Here is a 25,337-nt window from a genome sequence, read left to right as displayed (position 1 = left end):
AGAAGAAAATAGAGAGGAAATTAAAAAGTATAGTTGTCCGATGAAAGACGCTATTGGAGTAGAAGGCTTTCCGGCGTCTAGTGACCTCAACAGTGAAGTGTTGGAGATTTGTCTGCTTTACGGATTAGTCGGGGTATTCATCTCGTGGGGCCACACGTACGAATAAATAATAATATGAGATCATGAGAGCACATTCCATTAAAGTACTAATAAAACAGACACAGCAATGCATCATTATGGCGATGGGACAGGGGTTAGGGTATGTGTTTGCTCCTCATCGCCGCTTGAAGATTGATTTAAAACTTATTTCTCAACGTTTAATATGTAGATATATTTAATGTAAAACTTAGATTTAAAAAAGTTAGCAAATTGCTTAAAATAAGTGACTTAATCACAAAACATAATGATCTGGAAATGTGTTGCTTAATTCATAGAGTTCAAATTTTTTTATAAAATTTCAGCAAAACTGTTATTTAAATGAATATAAGTTGTGCCTACAAATTATGACGTAGGCATCCTTTTTACTATTAGATGTGCAAATAAATGTAACTCTATTGCTGTAGTTAGCAGCGATATCTCTTAAGTTTTTTTTTTTTTTTCAAACGGTCCTTTTAATCGTGACCATATAATATAAGTTTTCCCCTATAAACTGATTTCTGAAAGTACGAAAAGTTGTAGACTATCTTATAATATTGCTATAGCTAGAGGTACGAGCGCTGTTCCAAAAGTAATGCCTCGTATTTTTTATTCCGCCCGTATGGATCAGAAGGGATGGTAATTGCATTGTTACGATGACTGAAAATATGTACTGAAGTTTTCATCCCTCTGTTTAGGATGTTGATGGTGTGAGACTTTTAAAAAAGCAAACGCTGTCATGTATGTGAGTAAAAAGGCATGCATTCTACATTTGACTTTATATGAAATGAATGAAAACCTACGTTTAATGCCGAATGCGAAAGTATGGTGATGACTATGTGGAAGAATAAATTATTGGATATAACAAGTCGCTCGTTTTAATGATACTATTCCCGGCTTTGTAGCTCTTGAACTCAACCCGTTAGAAAATAGTAGAATTTACTTTTGGAATGGTTCTGGCATGGACGCTCATGCAGACTCATCGTTCATCGCTGGCAAATGCGCATTGCGATCAGTGGTAACTATGTAGACAAATACGTTCTAGAACAGAAAAGATCGCTCATTTCAATAGTACCATTCTAGTTTTTCGTAGCTCCTGATATGTTTAAGTTTTTAAAAATACCGAGCGTTACTTTTAGAGCGACTGACGTACATATTTTGGATTAGCAGGAATATTGTCGAAAATGATGGAGTTCTAATTCAGAATAATATCAGTGTTTTTGTTTTGTTTCTTTTTTGTTTTTTTGTTTTTTAGAAATTTTGTGATTAAATAATTATTATCTTTTAGGAACTTGAATAACCAGCCAACCAGTTAACAAATTTAGAACAAGGCGACGACATCCTTTTGGCTTAATTAGTCGCAGCTTAAGCTGTGAACCATCATGGACAGATAAGAACAGTTTTCAAAGAATTTATCCTGCCGTTGATAATGTTGTATAAAAAGACGTGCTTCAGCTCGAACAGGATCCAAAAGCTTAAACAACGTTACATGACTTTTTTTTCTACCAATTTCCATTGCAATCAACTGTGAATGATAAGCCATGACGTGATGTAATTAACTTCTTTAAGAATGCCATTTTAGGTTGCACTGCTAGGGCAGAAGACTCTCTTTAATGGTAACCAGTCGAACATGTTAACCAATTCTGCCACAGAAACGTACTCGTACATGTTTTTTTTTCTTTCCAAATGTGCGGTTTGGCCCTTATAAATCTATATATATATAAATGTAAATGTTGGTTCGTTCGGAGTTAATTGTCTAAAAAACCACTGGACGGATGGCTTCCACGTTTTGGTATAATATGTTTACTATATCCATGTGTGTTTTTATATATTCCTTTTTAATTATAACATTATACTTAATTTTTCTATGATAAATAGGTGGATTTCTTTTTACCGAGAGGCGATTTATTTATTCAAGGGCAATTATTTATTACCGCTTCCTGTCACATGACCAGTGTTACAATTTAGCGGTTTTCCTGCTAGATCTGGAGATTTCGTTTACAATCTAGCGGGAAATTCTAGAAAATCTGGAGGTATTTGGCACCCAGAGACACCCGCATTTGATTGCTTGAAAATACTTTAACACATAAAATAAACTCATTCATGTAAATAAAAAAAAGTTACAACTATTTATTGATTATTTGTTTTGTTTTTCACCTTTTTTTCGACTAACCATTCTTAAATCTCACTATAAAATCGATTTTTCCAAGTACATTTTAGGTGGGGGGGCATTCCAATCTCCCCGAAGGGGTTTGTATTACTGTACACAGGTTTGTATTACTGTACACATAGATTCGAAAAAGTTGTCAAAAAACAAATATATAACAAATAAATGTTATCAAAGGCAAGATAAGTAACGTTTCTGCCAAACTAGCTAGAGATTTTCTGGGCATTTCTTTCTCCAGATCTCGCGGTTTTTTTTTAAATCTCAGTTGACAACATTGCATCACTAAAAAAACACCACAGGCTTAATGTAAACAGAATGTGTTTACAATATGGTAAATTTTCAATGGGTTTATTGATAATATAACCATGTGATTGAACTTTAATTTAAATTAACCACACGTGGTAGAAAAATGAATGCCGACGCTCAAAGTGTATACACATTTTGATTCCTCCCTTTACTTAAATATTCACCAAAAATCAGGAAATTAACGAATTTTAATGAAAATTGCAGTATTTTTCAAATACAGATCGCAGAATATAATGAACTAATTATTTTTACTTACCTCTTGGTGAAAATGTTTTATTTTGTTTACAAAAAAATACCTTTACTAAAGTTATGGTTTTTAGTAGTAAATAAAAAACGCAAGAATTTATTTTTGCTTTTTTTAAAGCATCGTAATTTGTAACAATAAAAATAATTTTTACAGTAACATTACGAAAAAAGCCCCTAAAGTCCGTATTAATGTATTCGATAAAACTCGAAGAAAAATGAATTATCGGATACTATTCAGGAAATTAAAGATTCAATTAGATTCCTATTTCAGTCACCTAAATTATTTAAGGTGAAATGAGTTTAGGAATTTATAGCCAAACCTAAATATATATATTTTTTTTTGGTAAATATCCAGATACACTACTACAGAACACCGACCACTCTAATTTGTTTGGGGGGGATGTGATGTTGGGGCGCGCGCGTGCCAACATCACATCCGCTCCCCTCCTCGCTCGCGCCCCCCAATGTACAAAGTAAAATCTTCGGAAAATGTTAAACGGTGTTCTAATTGGTAAATGTCGGTGCGTTACTTACGGAAAATTTGAAAATTCGATGTTCCAGGTAAAAAAAAACAGATAAATTACCCCCCCCCCACTCCAACTTGGTGTGCTTTCCTTTTCTTATTTTATTTCTTTTTCAGCTAATTTTAAATTTTCCACCCAAAAAGCGCTATAATATATTTTTGAAAATTAGAAAATTCTATGTCCTGGAAAAAAATCCCCTCCCCCCAACATAGTTTGCTTGGTGAAGCCGTCGTTTATGCTACAGCGTGCATGCGCGTAGCATAAACGGATGCTGCAAAATGGTGGAAAGAAGTTCGTGGGTTCAGGGGTAAATACCACGCAAACGGTAAATTTGCCCCAAGTTTGACTATCAGATTCGTTGTCAGCGACCTCAATTACCTATAAAAAAACAAATTAGAGTTGTCGGTGTTCTGTAGTAGCGTATTTGGATATTTACCTTTTTTTTTCTTGCTTAAAAAAAATAGCATTAATACAGTAAGTTAGGTAAACTGACTTTTTCGTTTAAAAATGGAATTATTTCCCTTTCGCTATTAACTTTTTTTTTAATTTCTTTTTTTAATAAATATTTTGTGGGGTTTGTATTACTGTACACATAGATTCGAAAAAGTTGTCCAAAAAGAAATATATAACAAATAAATGTTATCAAAGGCAAGATAAGTTACTTTTCTACCAAACTGGATATATTTTTCGTGTTTTTATTCAATGTAACATGTTTATTCAGCTCGAAAACCATACAGTGTTTACCGATGTATTGGAAAATTCAAGATGGCGTCTGATTCTCTCTTTAACACGGTAAGTGTGGGAAAAGATGTTATAAATAAAAAACCGGATAAAATACTGTTAAAAACTCGCTCAATATATGCTACCGTGACATAGGTTGACATATATTCGGCGGGTTTTTAATAGTATTTTGTATAGTTTTTTATTTATAACACCTTTTTCCATACTTACGGTGTTAAAGAGGGTGTGAGACGCCATCTTGAATTTTCGAATGCATCGGTAAACACTGTATGTTTTTCGAGCTGAATAAATATGTTACATTGAATAAAAACACAAAAAATATATCCAGTTTGGCAGAAAAGTAACTTATATTGCCTTTGATAACATTTATTTGTTATATATTTGTTTTTTGACAACTTTTTCGAATCTATGTGTACAGTAATACAAACACCCATTTTGTGTTTTATATACATAAAGTACAATTGTTGACTGTTACTGTTTTGATTATATTCGTTTGGGGGGGCACAATTAAAAATTAAGAAAGATTAAAATGAAGCGAAATTTAAGTTCCATTTTTGCAACAACCGTAAAACAGTGCATACTCAGCAAGTTTTATCGTAATTTATAAGCATATTGAAACACTAAATCAACATTTTATTCATTTTTTTGCATAATTAATAGTGGAAGTATTTTTCTGTTTATTTTCTTAACATCTGTTAAAAAAAAATAAATAATTTGTACATTCTCTTGAAAAAAAGAATCAAACTTTTCTCTACTTTCACATGTGTTCCATTTTAACAAACTGAGCCACAGCAACGCGTGGCCGGGTACAGCTAGTGATTTTAATAAAATATAAACATAATCTACTCTGGGTTAAACTGGAGAACCGCCGCATCGTTCACGTACAGAATTCGGTGGGAGATTGTGCCATAAATAGTTACTAGCATATTTCAAAATAATATTTTAATTCAATTACGATATAAATGTATAGACTCTCATAAATTTGTTACAGAAGAATATGTTTGAAATGTAAGAAACGTTATTTGACGCAATTAGACCGCGCGTTCTGCTTTGGAATGGTAACCAAGTAGGTTAGTAGTTCAAGTCCAAGTAGGAGGGGTTCTTACAATTCTATTAAATAATACTCCATGATCAATCGGCATTAAACGTAGGTTTTCATTCATTACTCTTAAAGAAAAGGGATGGTCGGATTAATTAAAATCAAACACACATTTTCTTTAATTTAATCTGATATCATTTTTGTGTTAAATATGCAACTCGAATTCAAGTATTTTTTACACTTCTGGCTAGAAGTAAGTTAGAGTGTCTGTTCAAATACGATGTAGAAAAGCGTAAAGTTTCGGTTCGAGCCTAACGTCTAGAATTATGTCACAAACTCTAAAAATGGTTTGGGATATTGATCTAGATAACGTGTAATATTAGCAATACCTGGATAAGCGTATATAGGTAAGTTTTTTTCAGGTTTAATCAAAGGTAGTAAAATCTGTAGGATGTGTATTCGCACCGGATATTAAATAATGCATATGTATTAGGTTTACGTTTAAGTTTTTGTGGAATTTTTAATTTTGATTTCACATGTATTTCAAATAAGCTTTAGTTGTAATAATTTATATTATATATCATTTTAAAGGGATGCTTTCTATCTACCTAACCGTTTAAATTACCACCGTTTTAAAAAAAAATTGTTTTGCGAAAGTTGGACGACTTGGGCTATGAAAGTCTGCCTCATTTGCCTCACTCTCCAGACCTCTTGCCTATCGACTACCACGCTTTCAAGCTTCTCAACAACTTTCTGAGAGAGAAATGCTTCAAAAACCTAAGCGATATCAAAAAGGCCTTCAGCGACTTCATCGCGATTAGAACACAAGATTTTATGTTACTTAATCAACACATGTTTTGCGTTCACAAATATGTGTTGATTCTAATGGCTCTTAATTCGATCAATAAACTATTGCTTGAAGCAAGATTTGTTCATCTGAATTTATAAGTTAAAAACCGCAAGAACTTTCTTCACAACCTGATTCCACAGATGATGGATAAAATTGTGGAATTACTACAGGCCTTGCTAGTTGTGATTAATTCATGGAAGAAAACGAACAAAAATCTGGACCGGCGGGAAAATATTTGTTATATAATGGCCCAGCTTGTTTTGATGTTTAACTGTTAATAGAACGGTTGATTGTTGCTTAATTCAGTGAAATTTACATTTTTGCAGAATGAAATGAAATCCAGAAACATTTAAATTTGTACAATTGTTTAACTGATTAAATTTGCAACTCAAAATAAATGGGTAAAAGCAAACAGCAGCATCAATCAATGTTGAATCATCGCATTTTTTAAATCGGAATCAAAAAAACAATATTGTGCGAGAGATTTCGCAGTTGCTATCTCTTTACCTATCCATATCTACCTCTCTGCACACACACACACACACACACACACACACACACACACACACACACACACATATATATATATATATATATATATATATATATATATGTATATATAATATAAAGCTGAATGTCTCTGTATGTGTGTGTGTGTGTGTGTCTGGTCATGAATAGACTCCTATATTGTTGACTATTTAAAAAAAAAACTGATTACATATAATGATAGAAGATGTAGCGAGACACAGGAATGGGTATGTTTGATCTGGCAGAACGGTGGTTCATTAAAATTGTGGGGTCAGCGTTCGCCCCTGGTCCACAAAGTATGGAAATAAAAAATTTAAAAATTAAAAAAAAACGTTTACAAGTGTTTTTGATATGGATGTACATCAGAATACTTTGATAACTATGTTTTAACTTAAATAGGGATGGTATAATAAAATTGTGGGGTCTCCGTTCGCGCCTGGTCTCCATAGAATGGAAATAGGCAAAAACTTTAATAAAGACTTTTCATATCTATCTGCGTAAGTATACTTTGATAATTATGTTTCAGTTTGAAGAAATATGGTATAATAAAATTATGGGGTCTTAGTTCCCGTCTAACTTCCATAGACTGGAAATATGTCACAAAGTTTAACAAGGTATTTTAATATAGATCCACAGAATATTGTGATAAGTGTTTCAGTGTGAAAAGGTATAGTATAATAAATTATGGGGTTTATCTATTTTATTTTTACTTTCATCATATTTTGCTTTGGTTTTGATACCCCCAAATTCGAAGCTACCTCTTTACAACTCTTCCTTTTCATAACCTACCATACGTTCATAAAATCAGAGTCCATTTTCTGTAGGCTGTTTTTGAACCCAGTCAACGAAGGGTACTTTTGATAGTATATATATATATATATATATATATATATATATATATATATATATATATATATATGGTGGGGTTGTGTGTGTGTGTGTTTACATTCCTTACGTTAATCGATACTCGAAATAATCCGATAAAAGAAAGAACAGGACATTTTGACCGAAATTAACACCTTACACGCCCTGCAACCACAAGCGCATTTGAAAAGTGTTATTATTAAACAATCTGAAAGGTTCGATATATAAAAGAAACAATATATTATTTGATATGACAGGTGCGCCTTCGAAATGATACTTGACATTTTCATTGTATACTTAGATTCAAGTCATTGATCTAGATTCAATACACTATTTAAGCTACACAACCAGTAAGGGCAGATATATAAAACCAACAGTATGTTCTTTGAAATGAATATTTCTGCGTAGAGCACAGCTGAGATGTGATACTTTACTTTTGTATTTAAAACTTGACTTCAAGACATTATATTAAAAAAAATATTTTTTATAAAATTAACAGTAGTTTCTTAGCAGTGGAATGTAGACTAAAATGTATTGTGAAGTAAGTCACTGCTAGATCGATGTTAGCTTTCTCCCGGTACACAGGAATGGATCTCCAATTAAAGCAGCCAATCGATTTGATTGAAAAATGAGCGATTGCTCCGATTTCTGTGAAGGAGGTTTTCCATGACGACGCTTGTAGCTGACGAGCACGGTGCGGACAAGCAGGTTTGGACAGAGCGGCTGCAGTCAAACATCACGTCAGGTGTAGCTGCTGAGGCTTCCTGAATCTTCCTCCTACAGCGCTTCGCCCGCCGATTCTCTGTGCGGTCTCAAGGAGGCGACAGCCTGGTGGACAGTACGTCGCCAGGAAACACGGTCAGCAGCGAGAGCAGACCACTGGAGGCGGTCAGTGAGGCAGTCACCGAGAGACTTCTTCAGAGAGTCTTTATATCTTTTCTTCGGTGCCCCTCTGTCACAACGGCCAGTAGAGAGTTCGCCATATAAAACTTTATATATATATATATATATATATATATATATATATATATGTGTGTGTGTGTGTGTGTGTGTGTGTGCGTATATATATATATATATATATATATATATATATATATATATATATATATATATATATATATATATCAGATGTACCCGTAAAGTCTCTGTTACGATAAGTATAACAATTTATTCTACTTGGATTATTTTCTTTATTCTACCGCGTGTTATTTAATAAATAGCTTTTTTTGGTTGTTTCTGAATGCGTGAGATTAAGAATGGTAATTCCATTACTTGGAGTATTTCAAGTATTGTTCTTATTTTAAGTGTCATTCGAAACACTTTACGGCCGATGTGAACTCCGTCCTCTCTCAGCTGTATCTTGTCGAACTCGGAAATATTTCCGTTAAAATCGGGAATATGCACAGAATTTCGAACATCGCCAAACGGGGATAGCATAGCCTTGTTAAGTCAGCCATGACTGTGTAGAATCTTAAGTAACTCGCAATTGTATTTCTAGTATTGTACGCATTGGGGAGTAAAGCTTCAACTCCCAGAAAGGTGTTACGTTTAAATTGAATTTTTTTTGTTACGCAACGTTACCTTGCGGAATACAGTTGCGAATTATTCAAGATTTGAACTCGTTCATGGCTGAGAAAACGAAAGCAAAATTGCGACAGCAGTCAAAGTAATCAAAATAATATAAACTGAAACTTTCTTTCGTTTGTCACACTTCAGTTTTAATTAGCATTTTCTTAACCTGTCATGCTGAAATTTAAAATAGCGTGTTTATCCTTAAACCCGCTGATTGAATGGACGCATCTTTGGGGGAGCCGTTCCTGTTAGGTTATCCAATGTGAATCCACTCAGATGAGAGATTTGACCTCGGTGTTTCTATATTCATCACCGTCTCCAAGACCAGAAGTAAGATTTCACGAAAAGGGGGGAAAAATGTCCGCCCTAATACTTGGCCAATCAACGTAAAGGATTCCGTATAAAGCTAGCGGCGTTTGAAAAGGGAAGATTCTTTTAATTAAGAACCGGAGGTTTTTAATCTGAAGGTCAGGTGACGTACGAATGAAAGATCTGACAGTCAAGGAAATATACATGATACTTAAAGACTTCTGCGAGAAAGACTAAATCTGCATGATTATATATATATAAATATATATATATATACATATATATATATATATATACATACATACATATATATTACACATATAAATGTATATGTAATATATATATACACACATATATATGTAATCTGTATGTATATATATATTACATATATATATGTAATATATATACACATATATATATATGTAATATATGCATATATATATGTAATATATATATATACACACACATATATATATGTAATATATATATGCACACACACATACACACATATATATATATATATATATATATATATATATATATATATATATATATATATATATATATGTATATGTGTGTGGGTGTTGGTGTGCATATACTTTGCAACGGGAGGGTGTGGATTAATACACACTCTAGGAGAAATACTTACGGCACTGATTCGTAGCCGACTGTCAATTCGACGGTTGTAGGTTCAGTCCACGGCTGGGGAAGGGTGTTTGTCTAGCCGCACTGATGAGTTGTGATACAACGAAACATTACTGTATGTGGATGACAATATATATATATATATATATATATATATATATGTATATATATATATGTACATATATATATATACATATATATATACATCATGCAAATTTAGTCTTTCTGTACAGCATTTTACTTATAAGTCGCGCCATACACTGTCTCTCTCTCCCTTTCCCTCTCTCTTTCTGTCTTTCTAGGTATATATATATATATATATATATATATATATATATATATATATATATATATATATATATATGGAGTATAGGGCCGCTCATAAGTAAAATGCTACACAGTCAACTTGAAATTGTAAGAGAAGAAGCGAGAGATAACAAAACAGAAAGAGGGAAGAGAATGATGATTAAACAGCATGAGAGGGAGTATAAAAGACCAGGGCATATAATCTCTCATCAATCCCTCGGAAATAGACTTGCCATTGTTGGCTTGTCGGTGGAGATCGAGTACTCAGATAAATAGTGTATTCAATATAGGGTATTATCTGAAGGTTTCTTTGTTCTCTGCTGGTGAGCATGTCTGATGGGAAAATAAAGGGATAGTCTTCGTATCGTTTACTTTGTTCCTGGATTCTTGACACAATACGAACCATTGGTTGTTCTCTCTTGAACTTTCTTCAGCTAAAATATGATATTGATTTTAAATAAGTGTACGTTAGTTTTATATACACTTACGCCTGGGAGAGGTGCTAGTCTAGCCGAACTTATAAATTGTAATACAACGAAAAAATATTGTATGTGGATGACTACAAACATATCTTAATCCCCCCTCTTTGAGTGGAGCGCTATCGTAAATAATCACGCTCGCTATTTAATTAGTTGAAAAAGACGAGGTTCGCTGTTTCTTTGTAAACAAGCGGTTTGAGTCCTATAAAAGTAGTGGATGAATATCCGTAGTAAATGGACATTTGTTGAGGTCATTTACGGGCGCTTCTCCCGTGGGCCTATAAGCTATAAACGCGATTGTTCAAGGTTCAATCCTCGGCTTGGCCGAGGTGCTAGTCTAGCCGCACTGATGAATTGTGATACAACGAAACAGTACTGTATGTGGATGACTACAAATATTATATATATATATATGTATATACATACATATATATATATATATATATATATATATATATATATATATATATATATATATTCTTCAGAATAGTTTTTATTTAACAATCAGTTGTTCTGGAAACGTGAGATTGTAAGGTTTACAAAATATTACATGCAGTAATATTCTATAAGTTATCTCATCTAAACAGGAATTGCTTGATATGAAAGATAGAGCAAATAGATTAAATTGTAATTCAATGAATTTCCAAAAACTCTCATTGAAATGAAATGAAGTGGTTGAGTTTCATATCAAAGAATTTTTATTTATTCTAAGCAAGACAAAGTATGCTTTAGAAAATTAATCTCCTTAACCTATAGGGTTTCGATGTCTACTATCTCATCAGAGGAGTGAGACATGGAAAGTCAAAGTCAAAATAATAAATTTATCAGAAGTCCTGTAGCAGGAGGATTTGCAGAAAAAGGATATGAAAGTTTTTTTAGATCCAGCTTGCTTGGTAAAATCCATGTTATGCGTTCTTTACATCCGTTTGATAATAAGGTCCAAGTTATATGTTGGGTAATCCGCATAGCTTTGTAGATATTCGAATCGGGCAAGTGCTTGTATAAATTTGTTTGTGGGTCCAGCGATAATAATTCAAAGACTGGTGGAATCCTTTTCATTAGAAGTCTATATTATTTTAGTGGGGCGAGGTGTTAATATTAGGGAGAGTAGGTGGGAGTAGGAAGAGGGGTGAAACATATGTGCATATTATTCCCTATATATACATGAACACACATATACAAACACACACATACACACAATATACATATATACATATACATACATACATACACACATACACACACACATATATATATATATATATATATATACATATGCATACATATACGCACATAAACATACATACATACATATATATACACAGCACAATAGATATCTATTTAAATAGAATTCAAAGAATCATAAAGTTTGAGCGGTTGCTTAATTGAGGTCAGGTCGTGTAATGTATATAGAGACTTGGTTCGGGAAGGAAAGATGGGGATATGAAGAAGATAGAGATAATATTAAAAATAAAATAATAAAGTGATGGGCCAAATACGTAAATGGAATAATTCGTTTTTTCAAGATTTATCCTAGTTTTATCTCAAATCTCTTTGACAGTTTAAATCGTATTAGTTCCGCCAACGTAAGTTATATATATATTGCCCATCAGGTGCTAATTATTATTAATTTTATACGTATCTATATTTCCCTTAGAAAGGAGGATTGACATAAGGTTTAGAATATACTAATGTTTTTGAGCTAACTGTTAAACCAATTCTAATTATTATTATTAATTCTAATTATTATTATTAATGGAACGTTTTATCTTTATTTTATGATCCTTACTGTAATAGTTCAATGCTAAGTAAGCTAAAAATAAAGGTAATAAAGTAATCATAATAGCTTCCTGAAAAACGTTTACAATCAGTAATATCCATAACATTATACTATTTAATAATATTTAACTGGGGAAATTTTCTACAACTGCATTCAAATACACACAAAGTTACCTATAAGTACATGAATATATATATATATATATATATATATATATATATATATATATAACTACTTCATTTATTCGCATAAATTTAATATATGAAAGTATAGATTTATACGTAAACTTTAAGTATTTACTTCAAAAGTGATCAATACGTAGGTAGAGCTAGTTAGTAATTTATAAAATATATATGGCGATTAAGCTACACTGGATACTCTGCGTTTCATCCAACTATAGGATTCTTCAGTCTTATGCGCGAATTCTGTCGTTGCTTCTTGTTTTTTATATGTTGAGGATTTCTAGTCGGCCAATCAGCTTTCTAGTATCCACCGCGCCCCTTCCTACCAGCCAATGGGCGTGCATTTTATCAAACAAAGGATCTGTTTTAGAACTAGGTTAGTGGGTTAGTAATTAAAAACCTAGAATTCCACAATCAACCTAACAATTTCCAACGGAAACTACACAAAATCGTTAGAAACATAAACAACTCTAATAAAATCTTTGTAAAAGCAGATAAAACAAGAAACTTTTATAAAATAGATAAGCAAGAATATAACAAACTAATCACAGAAAACATTACAAAAAACTATAAAAAAGTAGACACAAACAAATGCGATTACATAGATATAATAAATACTGAAAGTAAACAAATTACCGATAAACTAAAAATTAGCGATAAAGTTTGCAAATTTAAACCTAGAGAGTCATACATTCTGCTTAAAGACCACAAATGGGACTTTAATAATAATCCCAGCACCCGCCTGATAAACCCAACTAAACCAGAAATAGGTAGAATTAGCAAAACTATACTTTCTAGAGTAAACAAACAAATCAAACAGGACCTAGAACTAAACCAGTGGGCAAATACTACCGAAGCAATCACCTGGTTTAAAAATATAGAAAACAAAGATAAATGTACGTTCATACAGTTTGACATCATAGACTTTTATCCCTCGATATCCGAAGAACTTTTTAACATTGCCCTAGAATTTGCCGAGGTATACACTGATATATCCTCAGAAGAAATCAACATAATTAAAAAATGTAGAAAATCAGTTCTAATAAATAACAATAACCAATGGATAAAAAATAAAATGAAAAATTCATTCGATTTGGCGATGGGTGCCAGAGACTCTGCAGAGGCATCAGATCTTGTGGGAGTATTCATTCTATATACCCTCACAAGCATATTCGATACTACGGATATCGGCCTATATAGAGATGACGGACTAGCTATAATAAAAGACTCCAACAAAGTCAAGGGAGAAAACTTTAAGAAAATCATACACAAAGAAATGAAAAAATTAGGCCTAAAAGCGGACATATCAGCTAACATAAAAATAACAAACTTCCTGGACGTCACGTTAAACTTAGATAAAAACACATATGAACCATACTTTAAAGATAACGCTACTCCAATTTACGTAAACCCTAAGTCCAACCACCCACCATCAATTATAAAACATATTCCTAACTCGATCGTAAGTAGACTCAGTAATAACTCAAGCGACGAAAATGCATTTAACACGTCATCCAATATTTACGAAACAGCCCTAAAAAATAGTGGATACAAAAATATCGATATCAAATATGAGCAACAAAACAACAACAACTATAATAAAATTAAAAACAGAAGAAAAAGAACTATAATTTGGTATACGGCCCCATACAATCAAATGTTAAAAACAAAACTTCGCAAGAAATTTCTAGATCTTATTGAAAAACACTTTCCCGCAACCAACCTCTTACACAAAATCTTCAATAAAAATACCTTAAAGTTATCCTACAGTTGTTGCGAAAATTTAGAGATGATAATTAAGGCACATAATAACAAAATACTAAATGAAAACAATGTAAACAACAACAAAATAAACAATAAAAAAAGTAGACACCATGACAGAAATAAAACCAACACTAGCAGAAATAATAATAATAATAATAATAATAATAATAATAATAATAATAATAATAATAACAAACCAACCCCGGACAAGAATAACCATACCATAAATAAAAATACTAATAACGAACAAGATAAATGCAATTGTAGAAACCGCACACTTTGCCCAGTCCAAAATAAATGTCTAACACAAAGCGTAGTTTATCAAGCAACAATATTTTCGAAAGAAAACCCGAATAACAAGAAATATTACATAGGCATGACTTCCTTAGATTTCAAAACCCGATACTATGACCACAAAAGCACATTCAAAAATAAAAAACACCGTATAAAAACAACACTAGCGAATAAATACTGGGAACTCAAAGAAAGTGGACATTCGCCGGTAGTCGAATGGAAAATAATGAGACAAGCTACCACATGCAGACATTTAGACGACCCATGTAAATTATGCCTCCATGAAAAATTTTCTATTCTGTACTTTAAAGAACCTCAAAATCTACTAAACTGTAGGCGGGAAATAGCAAACAACTGTGTTCATAAAATAAAACTTACTCTAGGATAGTGATACAAAATAGCTTTAAAACTAACAATAACAATAGGAAAAAAAACAAATAAATAAATTAAATGAACATGAATATACATAAACGATCACATACATATGTGTATGTATATGTATATATATATATATATATATATATATATGTGTGTATATGTATATATGTATATGTATGTGCATTGTTGTGTGCACATAGGTATATTTATATGTATATAAAAAAAAGGAGAACGACCACCTAAACCCACTAACCTAGTTCTAAAACAGATCCTTTGTTTGATAAAATGCACGCCCATTGGCTGGTAGGAAGGGGCGCGGTGGATACTAGAAAGCTGATTGGCCGATTAGAAATCCTCAACATATATAAAAACAAGAAGCAACGACAGAATTCGCGCATAAGCCTGACGAATCCTATAGTTGGATGAAACGCAGAATATTCAGTGTAGCTTAATCGCCATATATATTTTATAAATTACTATATATATATATATATATATATATATATATATATATATATATATATATATATATACATGCATACACATGCATGCAATATATATTTTTACATACACGCAGCCACACAGTTTATACACACATACGCTCACTTACTCTATATATACTTACATCTAAGCCCATATATACATACATATAACACGTATGTCCATATATACTTAGATATACCCTCATATATACAAAAATATATATTTAGACATAAAACTCTTAAAACTTAAGGATAAGCAGCAACTAAGCTTTGTCACTTTCGATATAAATAATTACTATCACTCAATCTCCCCAATACTATTAAATAAGGCACTAATATTTGCAAAAAAGCATTCGGACATAACGGATTTAGAAATTAAATTAATCTTATTAGCCAGATCCCTAAATAATTTTGAAGGTAAATATTGGTCGGTTGGTTGGTTGGTTGTTTTTGTTTTACGGCATATCAACCCTTTTTGGGGTATTTAATGCCGAATCCAAAGATTTTTAAAAAACAAATTTAATAGAATATATTTGTTGTTTTCACGTCGGTTTCTATTTAACCCATAGTTGGGACCCTAACAGGTACTACCACTCCAGGTCAGAGTGGACCTGGGAGCAATGGTAATAAAAGGGTGGCGCAACACTCCCCAAAGCCCACAAGCTGGGGCCTCACCACTGGATATGGTTTAAAGTCATATCCAGGACCCCCATCGAGGGACTTTTACCCTCTGCAGGGGGTCAGTCGGCGTATTCTAATTCCCCACCGACAGAGCCGTAAATATTGGACAAGAGAAGATACCCCAAATAACTTCGACATAATAATGGGATCTTCCGATAGTGCACAAGTAACCGACTTAGTGGGTCTTTATTGATTAAAAGAAATTATTATAGAATTCAACAACATGCACGGGGTGCTATACAGGGATGACGCATTATTCCTCACCCCCGCAAAACCAAGGCAAGGGAACAACACTATAAAAAAAAACTGCATGAATTTTTCAAAAACTTTGGATTAACAATAGATGTCGACCCAAATAAAAAAAAACTTCCAACTTTTTAGACGTATCTTTAAATCTATGTTATGAATCTTACACCCCGTACCATGAACCAAATCTAAACCTATTTTATGTACACCAACAATCTAATCACTCAAAGTCAATAATCAAATCAATAGTTTCATCTATCTCCAAAAGAATATCAAATCTATCAGCTGACAAAAAAGCCTTTGACCAGGTATCGACATTCTACGATAATGCTTTAAGGAATTCAGGATATAAAGAGCGCATAGAATATAACAAAAAACACTCTTTCGCGAGAAAACTACATTCGGTAATTACTCATAATATGACAATAAAAAATAACAAAAACAAAATAAGCCAAAATCTTCCTAACAATACAAATTTCCTCACTAAATACACAGCCCCCAGCCCAATCCCAAATCAAAAACAATTTAATAAGAAGATAAAAGTAAGACGTAAAAATGCCATTTGGTTCAATCCTCCTGTCAGCTCCATGTAAAAACTAACATTCCAAAAGAATTTTTCAGAATAGTGGAAATTTGTTTTTAAATACCCTCATAAGTATAGTACCATATTAAACAAAAACTCCATAAAAATCTCATACTCCACAATGCCTAATCTAGCACAGACAATAATTTCGACAAATAACAGGAAAATTAAACAAGCGCTGGATATATCAATTGACCTAATACCTAGTAACAAAGGTAACTGCCAAAATAAAAATGAATGCCCCCCTTAATAACGATTGCATACACAAAGACGTGGTATACGCCTGCACAGTCACGCAATTACCAAAACATGCAAACAACCAATCAAACGAGGAAAACAATGAATATAGTCGATGCGTTCAGAACACAAGCATACATAGGGAAACATATGGTGAGAGCTATAATAATGATAACAACAGAAACAACAACAGCCAGGCTAACGTATCCAATAATATAATTCCCAGTGAAGACCAGATTAGGATTAACCAGAACCCAGGCTATGAATCCCCAGGCACCGTCTTTGCCCAGCCCCCCAATATAGGACTCAATAGTAATGGGACCGATGAACAAATAAATAATAATAAAACAAGGAAAACATTCACGTATATAGGTGCATCAGCAAGTTTAATAAATATAAGAATTTCAAACCACCTACAGTCCTTAAGAATTGAAAGATCTCAAAACAATGATAATAATAGTACATCCTTAACTAAATTAATCAACAGCCTAGAGGACAAGAAAATTTCATATTCAATTAGATGGAGTATACTGAATAAATCTAGATCATAAGCCCCAGGGGATTAGTTTTGCAATCTTTGTATATTCGAAGCAGTTGACATCATCACCTTCAACAAAACCATAATAAATACCAAGAATGAACTAGTGTCCAGATGTAAACACAAGAAAAAATTTAAATACAGCCATCTTAAAAAAAATAACATACACTCTCTGTATAAATGATAAATAGGTAAAAACAAAGGACTAAATACACATCAGTTTTGACTAAAATCTAAACTATTACTTTGCTTATATAATAATGTTCATTTTCTAAAGGTAGGTTCTTAATCACCTCTTTTAATCCATATAATAACTTTCTCTTTTTGTATATATGCACATGTTAAGTAGGGCCTTACTGTAGACACATTAACATACTGCACTTTAAATTCCTTACACGTAATTGGCACTCTAAGATCTTATTATAATAGTATTTCCAAAAACATGTAGCTTCCCAATTAAAGAATTAAAAATTTCGCCCCCATCTACTAACCAGAAAAGGAGTAAAAATTCCCCATTGCAAGGTAATCTCCAGATCCGCACATATAAACAAGAAAGAACTATACTCAATGTTGTGTCATCCTTGTTGGTACTAGCGTAATTCAATTCTATAACCATAGTTACACAATCCCACTCTTTTCATCTTATTAATGTTAAATAAGCAGTGTAGGGGTTACAAATTATCTATGATAAACTTAGTTAAGTTACCTACACTAATTATTTTTATAATTAATAGTGTTAAATAATGGTATACTTTCTGTATGTCTAAATATAGATTTTTGTATATATGAGGGTATATCTAGGTATATATGGACATACGTGTTATACGTAGGTATATATGGGCTTAGATGTAAGTATATATAGAGTAAGCGAGCGTATGTGTGTATAAACTGTATGGTTGCGTGTATGTAAAAATATATATTGTATGCGTGCATGCATGTGTACGTGTATATATATATATATATATATATGTAAATTTTTGGTACAGCAGAATGGAAGGAGAAATTTCAGAGGAAACATAATTTAATTTAAATACCAAAAAAAAAAACAAAGAAATGTTAAACCAATTCTAAGATTATTAAGGAACGCTTTATCTTTATTTTATGATCCTTACGGTAATAGTTCAATGGCCTTATCGTCTTAGAGGGTCAGACGATAAGGCCTTAGGGAAAATTTTAATTTCACCTGCCCATTTCTTTGTTTTTTTTTTGGTATTTAAATTAAATTATGTTTCCTCTGAGATATATATATATATATATATATATATATATATATATATATATATATATATTCATGTACTTATAGGTAACTTTGTGTGTATTTGGAGACAGTTGTAGAAAATTTCCCCAGTTAAATATTATTAAATAGTATAATGTTATGGATATAACTGATTTTAAACGTTTTTCAGTAAGGTATTATTATTACTTTATTATCTTTGTTTTAGCGTACTTAGCATTGAACTATTACCGTAAGGATCATAAAATAAAGATAAAGCGTTCCTTAATAATCTTAGAATTGGTTTAACAATTAGCTCATAAACATTAGTATATTCTAAACCTTATGTCAATCCTCCTTTCTAAGGGAAATATAGATACGTATAAAATTAATAATAATTAGCACCTGATGGGCAGTATATATAACTTGAGTTGACGGAATAAATACGATTTAAACTGACAAAGAGATTTGAGATAAAACTAGGTTAAATCTTGAAAAAACGAATTATTCCATTTACGTATTTGGCCCATCATTTTATTTTTATTTTATTTTATTTTTATTATTATGTCTATCTTCTTCATTTTTTCCCTCTTTCCTTCCCGAAACAAATCTCTATATCCTGTACACGACCTGATCTCAATTAAGCGACCGGTCAAACTTTATGATTCTTTGAATTCTATTTAAATATATATCTATTCTGCTGTGTATATATATATATATGTATGTATGTTTATGTGCGTATATGTATGCATATGTATATATATATATATATGTATATATATATATATGTGTGTGTATATGTATATATATATGTGTGTGTATGTGTGTATGTATATGTATATGTATATATGCATATTGTGTGTATGTGTGTGTTTGTATATGTATGTGCATGTATATATATATAGGGAATAATATGCACATATGTTTCACCCCACTTCCTACCAGTCACCACTACCTACTCTCCCTACTATTAACACCTCGCCCCACTAAAATAATATAGACTTCTAATGAAAAGGATTCCACCAGTCTTTGAATTATTATCGCTGGACCCACAAACAAATTTATACAAGCACTTGCCCGATTCGGATATCTACAAAGCTATGCGGATTACCCAACATATAACTTGGACCTTATTATCAAACGGATGTAAAGAACGCATAACATGGATTTAACCAAGAAAGTTGGATCTAAAAAAAAACTTTCATATCCTTTTTCTGCAAATTCTCCTGCTCCAGGACTTCTGATAAATTTATTATTTTGACTTTGACTTTCCATGTCTCACTCCTCTGATGAGATAGTAGACATCGAAACCCTATAGGTTAAGGAGATTAATTTTCTAAAGCATACTTTGTCTTGCTTAGAATAAATAAAAATTCTTTGATATGAAACTCAACCACTTCATTTCATTTCAATGAGAGTTTTTGGAAATTCATTGAATTACAATTTAATTTATTTGCTCTATCTTTCATATCAAGCAATTCCTGTTTAGATGAGATAACTTATAGAATATTACTGCCAGTAATATTTTGTAAACCTTACAATCTCTTTCCATGTCTCACTGACGTTAGCAAATAGGGTGAATAGCCTTATAAGTATTTGCTAATATTTTCTCTCCTCTGATGAGATGGTAGACATCGAAACCTTATAGGTTAAGGAGATTAATTTTCTAAAGCATTCTTTGTCTTGCTTAGAATAATAAAAATTCTTTGATATGAAACTCAACCACTTCATTTCATTTCAATGAGAGTTTTTTTTTAAATTCATTGAATCACAATTTAATATATATATATGTATATATATATATATATATATATATATATATATATATATATATATATATATTTCAAATATTTCAAAATATTCGGGACAATATATAAACGATCAAACATGGGTTGGAGATATACAAACTGTTACACATGTAGTGACGGTCACACACTTTTAAAAATATCTATTGATTAGAATGCGTGCGATAGCGGGTAAATGCTTGGCATCCGGTAAGATGCCCCATCCCCAATCCGATCACCAACAACAACATGATAAGAAAGTTGTTTTTCATCTACCCCATTGGGTTTTCATTGAGATGGGTTAAGATTGTCCACAATTATTTTTTCCGCTCATTTTATAACATCATTTCAGTTCTTCATCTTTCTTTCCTCCTCTCTACTTCTTACTCTTTCTTCCCTCCTCTCTATTTCTTACTCTTTCTTTTCTCCTCTCTATTTCTTACTCTTTCTTTCCTTCTCTCTATTTCTTACTCTTTCTTTCCACCTCACTATTTCTTACTCTTTCTTTCTTCCTATCTGTTTTTTACTCTTTCTGTCTTCCTCTCTATTTCTTACTCTTTCTTTTCTCCTCTCTATTTCTTACTCTTTCTTTCCTCCTATCTATTTCTTACTCTTTCTGTCTGCCTCTCTATTTCTTACTTTTTCTTTCCTCCTCTCTATTTCTTACTCTTTCTTTCCTCCTCTCTATTTCTTACTCTTTCTTTCCTCCTCTATATTTCTTACTCTTTCTTTCCCCCTCTCTATTTATTACTCTTTCTTTCCTCCTCTTTATTTCTTACTCGTACTTTCCTCCTCTATTTCTTACTCTTTCTTTCCTCCTCTCTGTTTCTTTCTCTTTCTTTCCTCCTCCCTATTTCTTACTCTTTCTTTCCTCCTCTCTAATATTTCATCTTTCTTTCCTCCTCTCTATTTCTTACTCTTTTATCCCGCTTGTCCATTCACCTAATGGTTTAGTCGTATTGGTATTTGTAGCGGTATTCCCTATCGTTTATCGTGGACTATGGCTATTACAATACCATCCCTTGTCTTCATCTTCGGCTGTTTATAAATACAGAACAAGAAGGGTAATTGAGGTCATATACAAAAGAACCGTGGTCAATCATGATACAACTTTAGATGAAGGAAACAATAGACGCAACCTTAGCTAGAGATGAGATATTTGACTAGTTTATTGCAAATTCGGACGAATTAGAACAACTAACATAATACACCCCCAAACTAAAGTATATGTTAGTATGTTGTGGGATTTAAATAGATAGAAAGAGAAACGTATATGTAGTCAACTTTTGTGCCATGAAAACTAGCCGATTCGTGTCCAGAATTTGCCCGGGAATAATCAGGAGCAGCAAATCCTAAGTCCTATTGATAAGCATTATCATTTTTTTCTTTCTTTTTTCGTTCAGATCGCCCTCTCCTGTTATTCTCATCTGTGTGATAAAAATAGGAACGAGTTAAATCTTTAATTTACAAACAGAGAGAGAAAGGGGGTTAAGAAGGAACAAGAAATAAAGATATATATATATAGAAAAAAAGAATGTTTGAGAGAGATACGGGAACGGAGACGGAGTAATAGAAATAGTGTGATAGAGATAAGGAGAAGGCAAGTTAGTTATGTGTTCCCGTTAATAACGGCCTTTTTGATTGCAGTAATTTCTTAGAACGAAAAGATTCAAATAAACCATATAAATTGCTTTTTCTCTTACACATAGGATTTCTAAATGAAATATGTGAATAATTTTGATTCTAGTCACTAAAATATAAATGGTAAGAAAAGAACAGCAAAAACGTATAAGAAAAAGAGTACTTCACATCAGGACTTATACTTAAATAACTTAGAATAAATGCATTAAGTTTAATTAAAGACACCGACAGCATTTTATATTGCCTTCATCGTTGAGAATATAAAAAGCGCAGTATTCTAACTGTGTATGGAAGAGCATAATTACATTATGTATCGGTTTCATAGGAAGGTTTCTAATAGTTTATGTAAGCGGGAAATGGTCATTTGTTATTAGACATGTATTTCATTTATTACCGCATTGGTCATCCGTACCTCTCAGTGAGTAATGAATAATCGTTAAGTCGAAAACCGAAATTCTCCTTGAGTTCTGTTAATGTAATGAACTTTTTTTTTCAAATAAAAAGTCTAGACTCAGATTTATAATAATCAAAAGGCAAAGAAGCGACATTTTTTTACTCAATATTAAGGACACGTTGAATACTATCTTAGCTGTTATGCAAATCATTCTGTTATTCTAAGAATGACTAAAATTAGGAGTTATAAGTAGGGGACTTTACTGAAAAACAAGCAGTAAGATAATCCATTGTTCTGTGAATACAATCAAGACGCAAGTTAGAATCTATTTGAACTGCACAAAGCGCTTATCATTTTTGTTCTTAAATTTATAGTGTGTTATACTTAGTCGGACGATATTAATGTAATAATAATGGTCTAGCGAAAAGCAGTATACCTTTCAACATGTAACCCAGTTATGTGATTGATGTGAGAGGACTTAATTTAGAGACGATATAACTGCTTTAAATATTCTGTATGGGAATGTACAATATAGAAGGATATTTTGTTTAAATTACATAGAATTAAAAACATGGATGAAATATATGCAAAATTCCGCGCAATACAGCATAAGAACTGTTGAAAGTTAGAAGTATAAACGATTTGTCTAGAACAGTGCACGTAGGTTTTTATCAAACCTGCATCCACAGGTTCAAAGCAAAATCATTTTATTAATTTTATATATATATATATATATATATATATATATATATATATATATATATATATATATATATATATATATATATATATATATATATAGGTAGTATACTTTGATAAATATATAGTTGTTTGCCGTTTGATGTTGTAGTTTAATGTTCTACCTACGGGTTTGCACAGAAATGCACAGAAATGCCGCGGTACACTACCTACATATACATATCTATACATATTTTTTTAATATTAGCTATTTATTTTCGGTAGTATACATTATATGATGTATTAAGCTCCTATTTTGGTTAAGCTATCATTTGCTCGGAAAATACACCATCGATTATTTAGCTGGAGGTTCTGGATTTAAACAAAGGGGCCAATAGTTTCTTCTGAGACACAGATTCGAAGTCTGTAAAAAGTGCATGCTTCATTTGTGTTATTCTTTTTTTATATCAAGTCACACATACTAAATACCTCCTTATTTAGTAATATTAATTGGGAAAAAATAATATTAAAAAAGCTACTACATGAAAAAGATGCCTTATATTTCTAAAAATAAACAAACCTATACATGGATGGATATATATATATATATATATATATATATATATATATATATATATATATATATATATATATATATGCTAGCATTTCAGCCCGGCGTTGCCCCGCGTTGGCGGCGTTGCCCAGGTGTTTGGAGGTGTATGTTGAGCAAAAAAACAAAGCGGTCAATTTTTTTTAACTTTGACCCCTATTATGACCCCTTAACATTTATTGTTTTCAGCTCAAATCGAATTATTAAGTTTTTAAATGAAATGCTAATATATATATATATATATATATATATATATATATGTGTGTGTGTGTGTGTGTGTGTGTGTGTGTGGCGTTATATAGAGGTAACATTTTTACAATCTCTAAGCATTAAATTAGGATGTATTTCCATAAAACACGTGAAATTCTGTCTTTTTAGTGGTCTATTGTGTCTTAAGCGGAGACACAGAACTTTTCATATTCATGAAGAAAATAATATAATGCAATTAAATCGCTCTAACAAGGATGTCGATTATTGGATTAATTTTGTAAAATTATTGGTTTATCAAAAGTTTCAACACAATTTTCAAAATAAATCAGCTCAATTTGCGAACGTTGTTCCAGTGTTAGTCTATTAAGGATGGATTGCCAAAAAAAAAAAAAAAAAAAAAAAAAAAACAAGCTAAATTTAAAATAACTAATAGTTGCCAAATCTGCAATTTTAGAAAATTAAAGTTTGCCGCCTATACCCGTATATATATATATATATATATATATATATATATATATATATATATATATATATATATATATATATATAAGTAAAAGTGTCTATCTGTCTGTGTGTGTATCTGTGTGTCTGTGTGCCTGTGTGTGTACATTACCTTACGCAATAACTCTGTTAATTTTAAATCTACAGACTCGAAATTTGATATACAGGGTACTGAGATTTGGGAAAATCGATGTGATCCGTTTTCGGCCAGAAAATTGGTGATTAAGGGGATCAAAGTTCAATGATTTGAGCTTTGAGAACTCTACGAATCATCTCCGACAATTGTCGATCTAAACACTGTAAATTTTAGATAAACGTTCCTTGGACATGGATCTAACGTAATAACTTGATTTGAACTCAAAACAATAAATTTTTAGGGGTCATAATAGGGGTCAAAGTTAAAAAATTGACCTTTTTTTTTTGCTTAGCA

At 31.8% G+C, this 25,337-nt stretch overlaps 1 protein-coding gene across 4 annotated transcripts in view; it reads right to left on the bottom strand.

The window, feature by feature from the left end:
• Positions 1 to 25,337, bottom strand: part of LOC145283706 (vitamin D3 receptor-like) — a 567,378-nt gene that overhangs the window by 69,671 nt on the left and 472,370 nt on the right. The gene's annotated exons all lie outside the window — the stretch shown is intronic.

This window comes from Euprymna scolopes, chromosome 8 (genome assembly GCF_053919585.1).
Source record: "Euprymna scolopes isolate OS-2025 chromosome 8, ASM5391958v1, whole genome shotgun sequence".
In the NCBI taxonomy this organism is placed as follows: domain Eukaryota; kingdom Metazoa; phylum Mollusca; class Cephalopoda; order Sepiida; family Sepiolidae; genus Euprymna; species Euprymna scolopes.
Note: the sequence above shows the minus strand (reverse complement) of the source record. Positions and strands in the feature narration are given on the sequence as shown.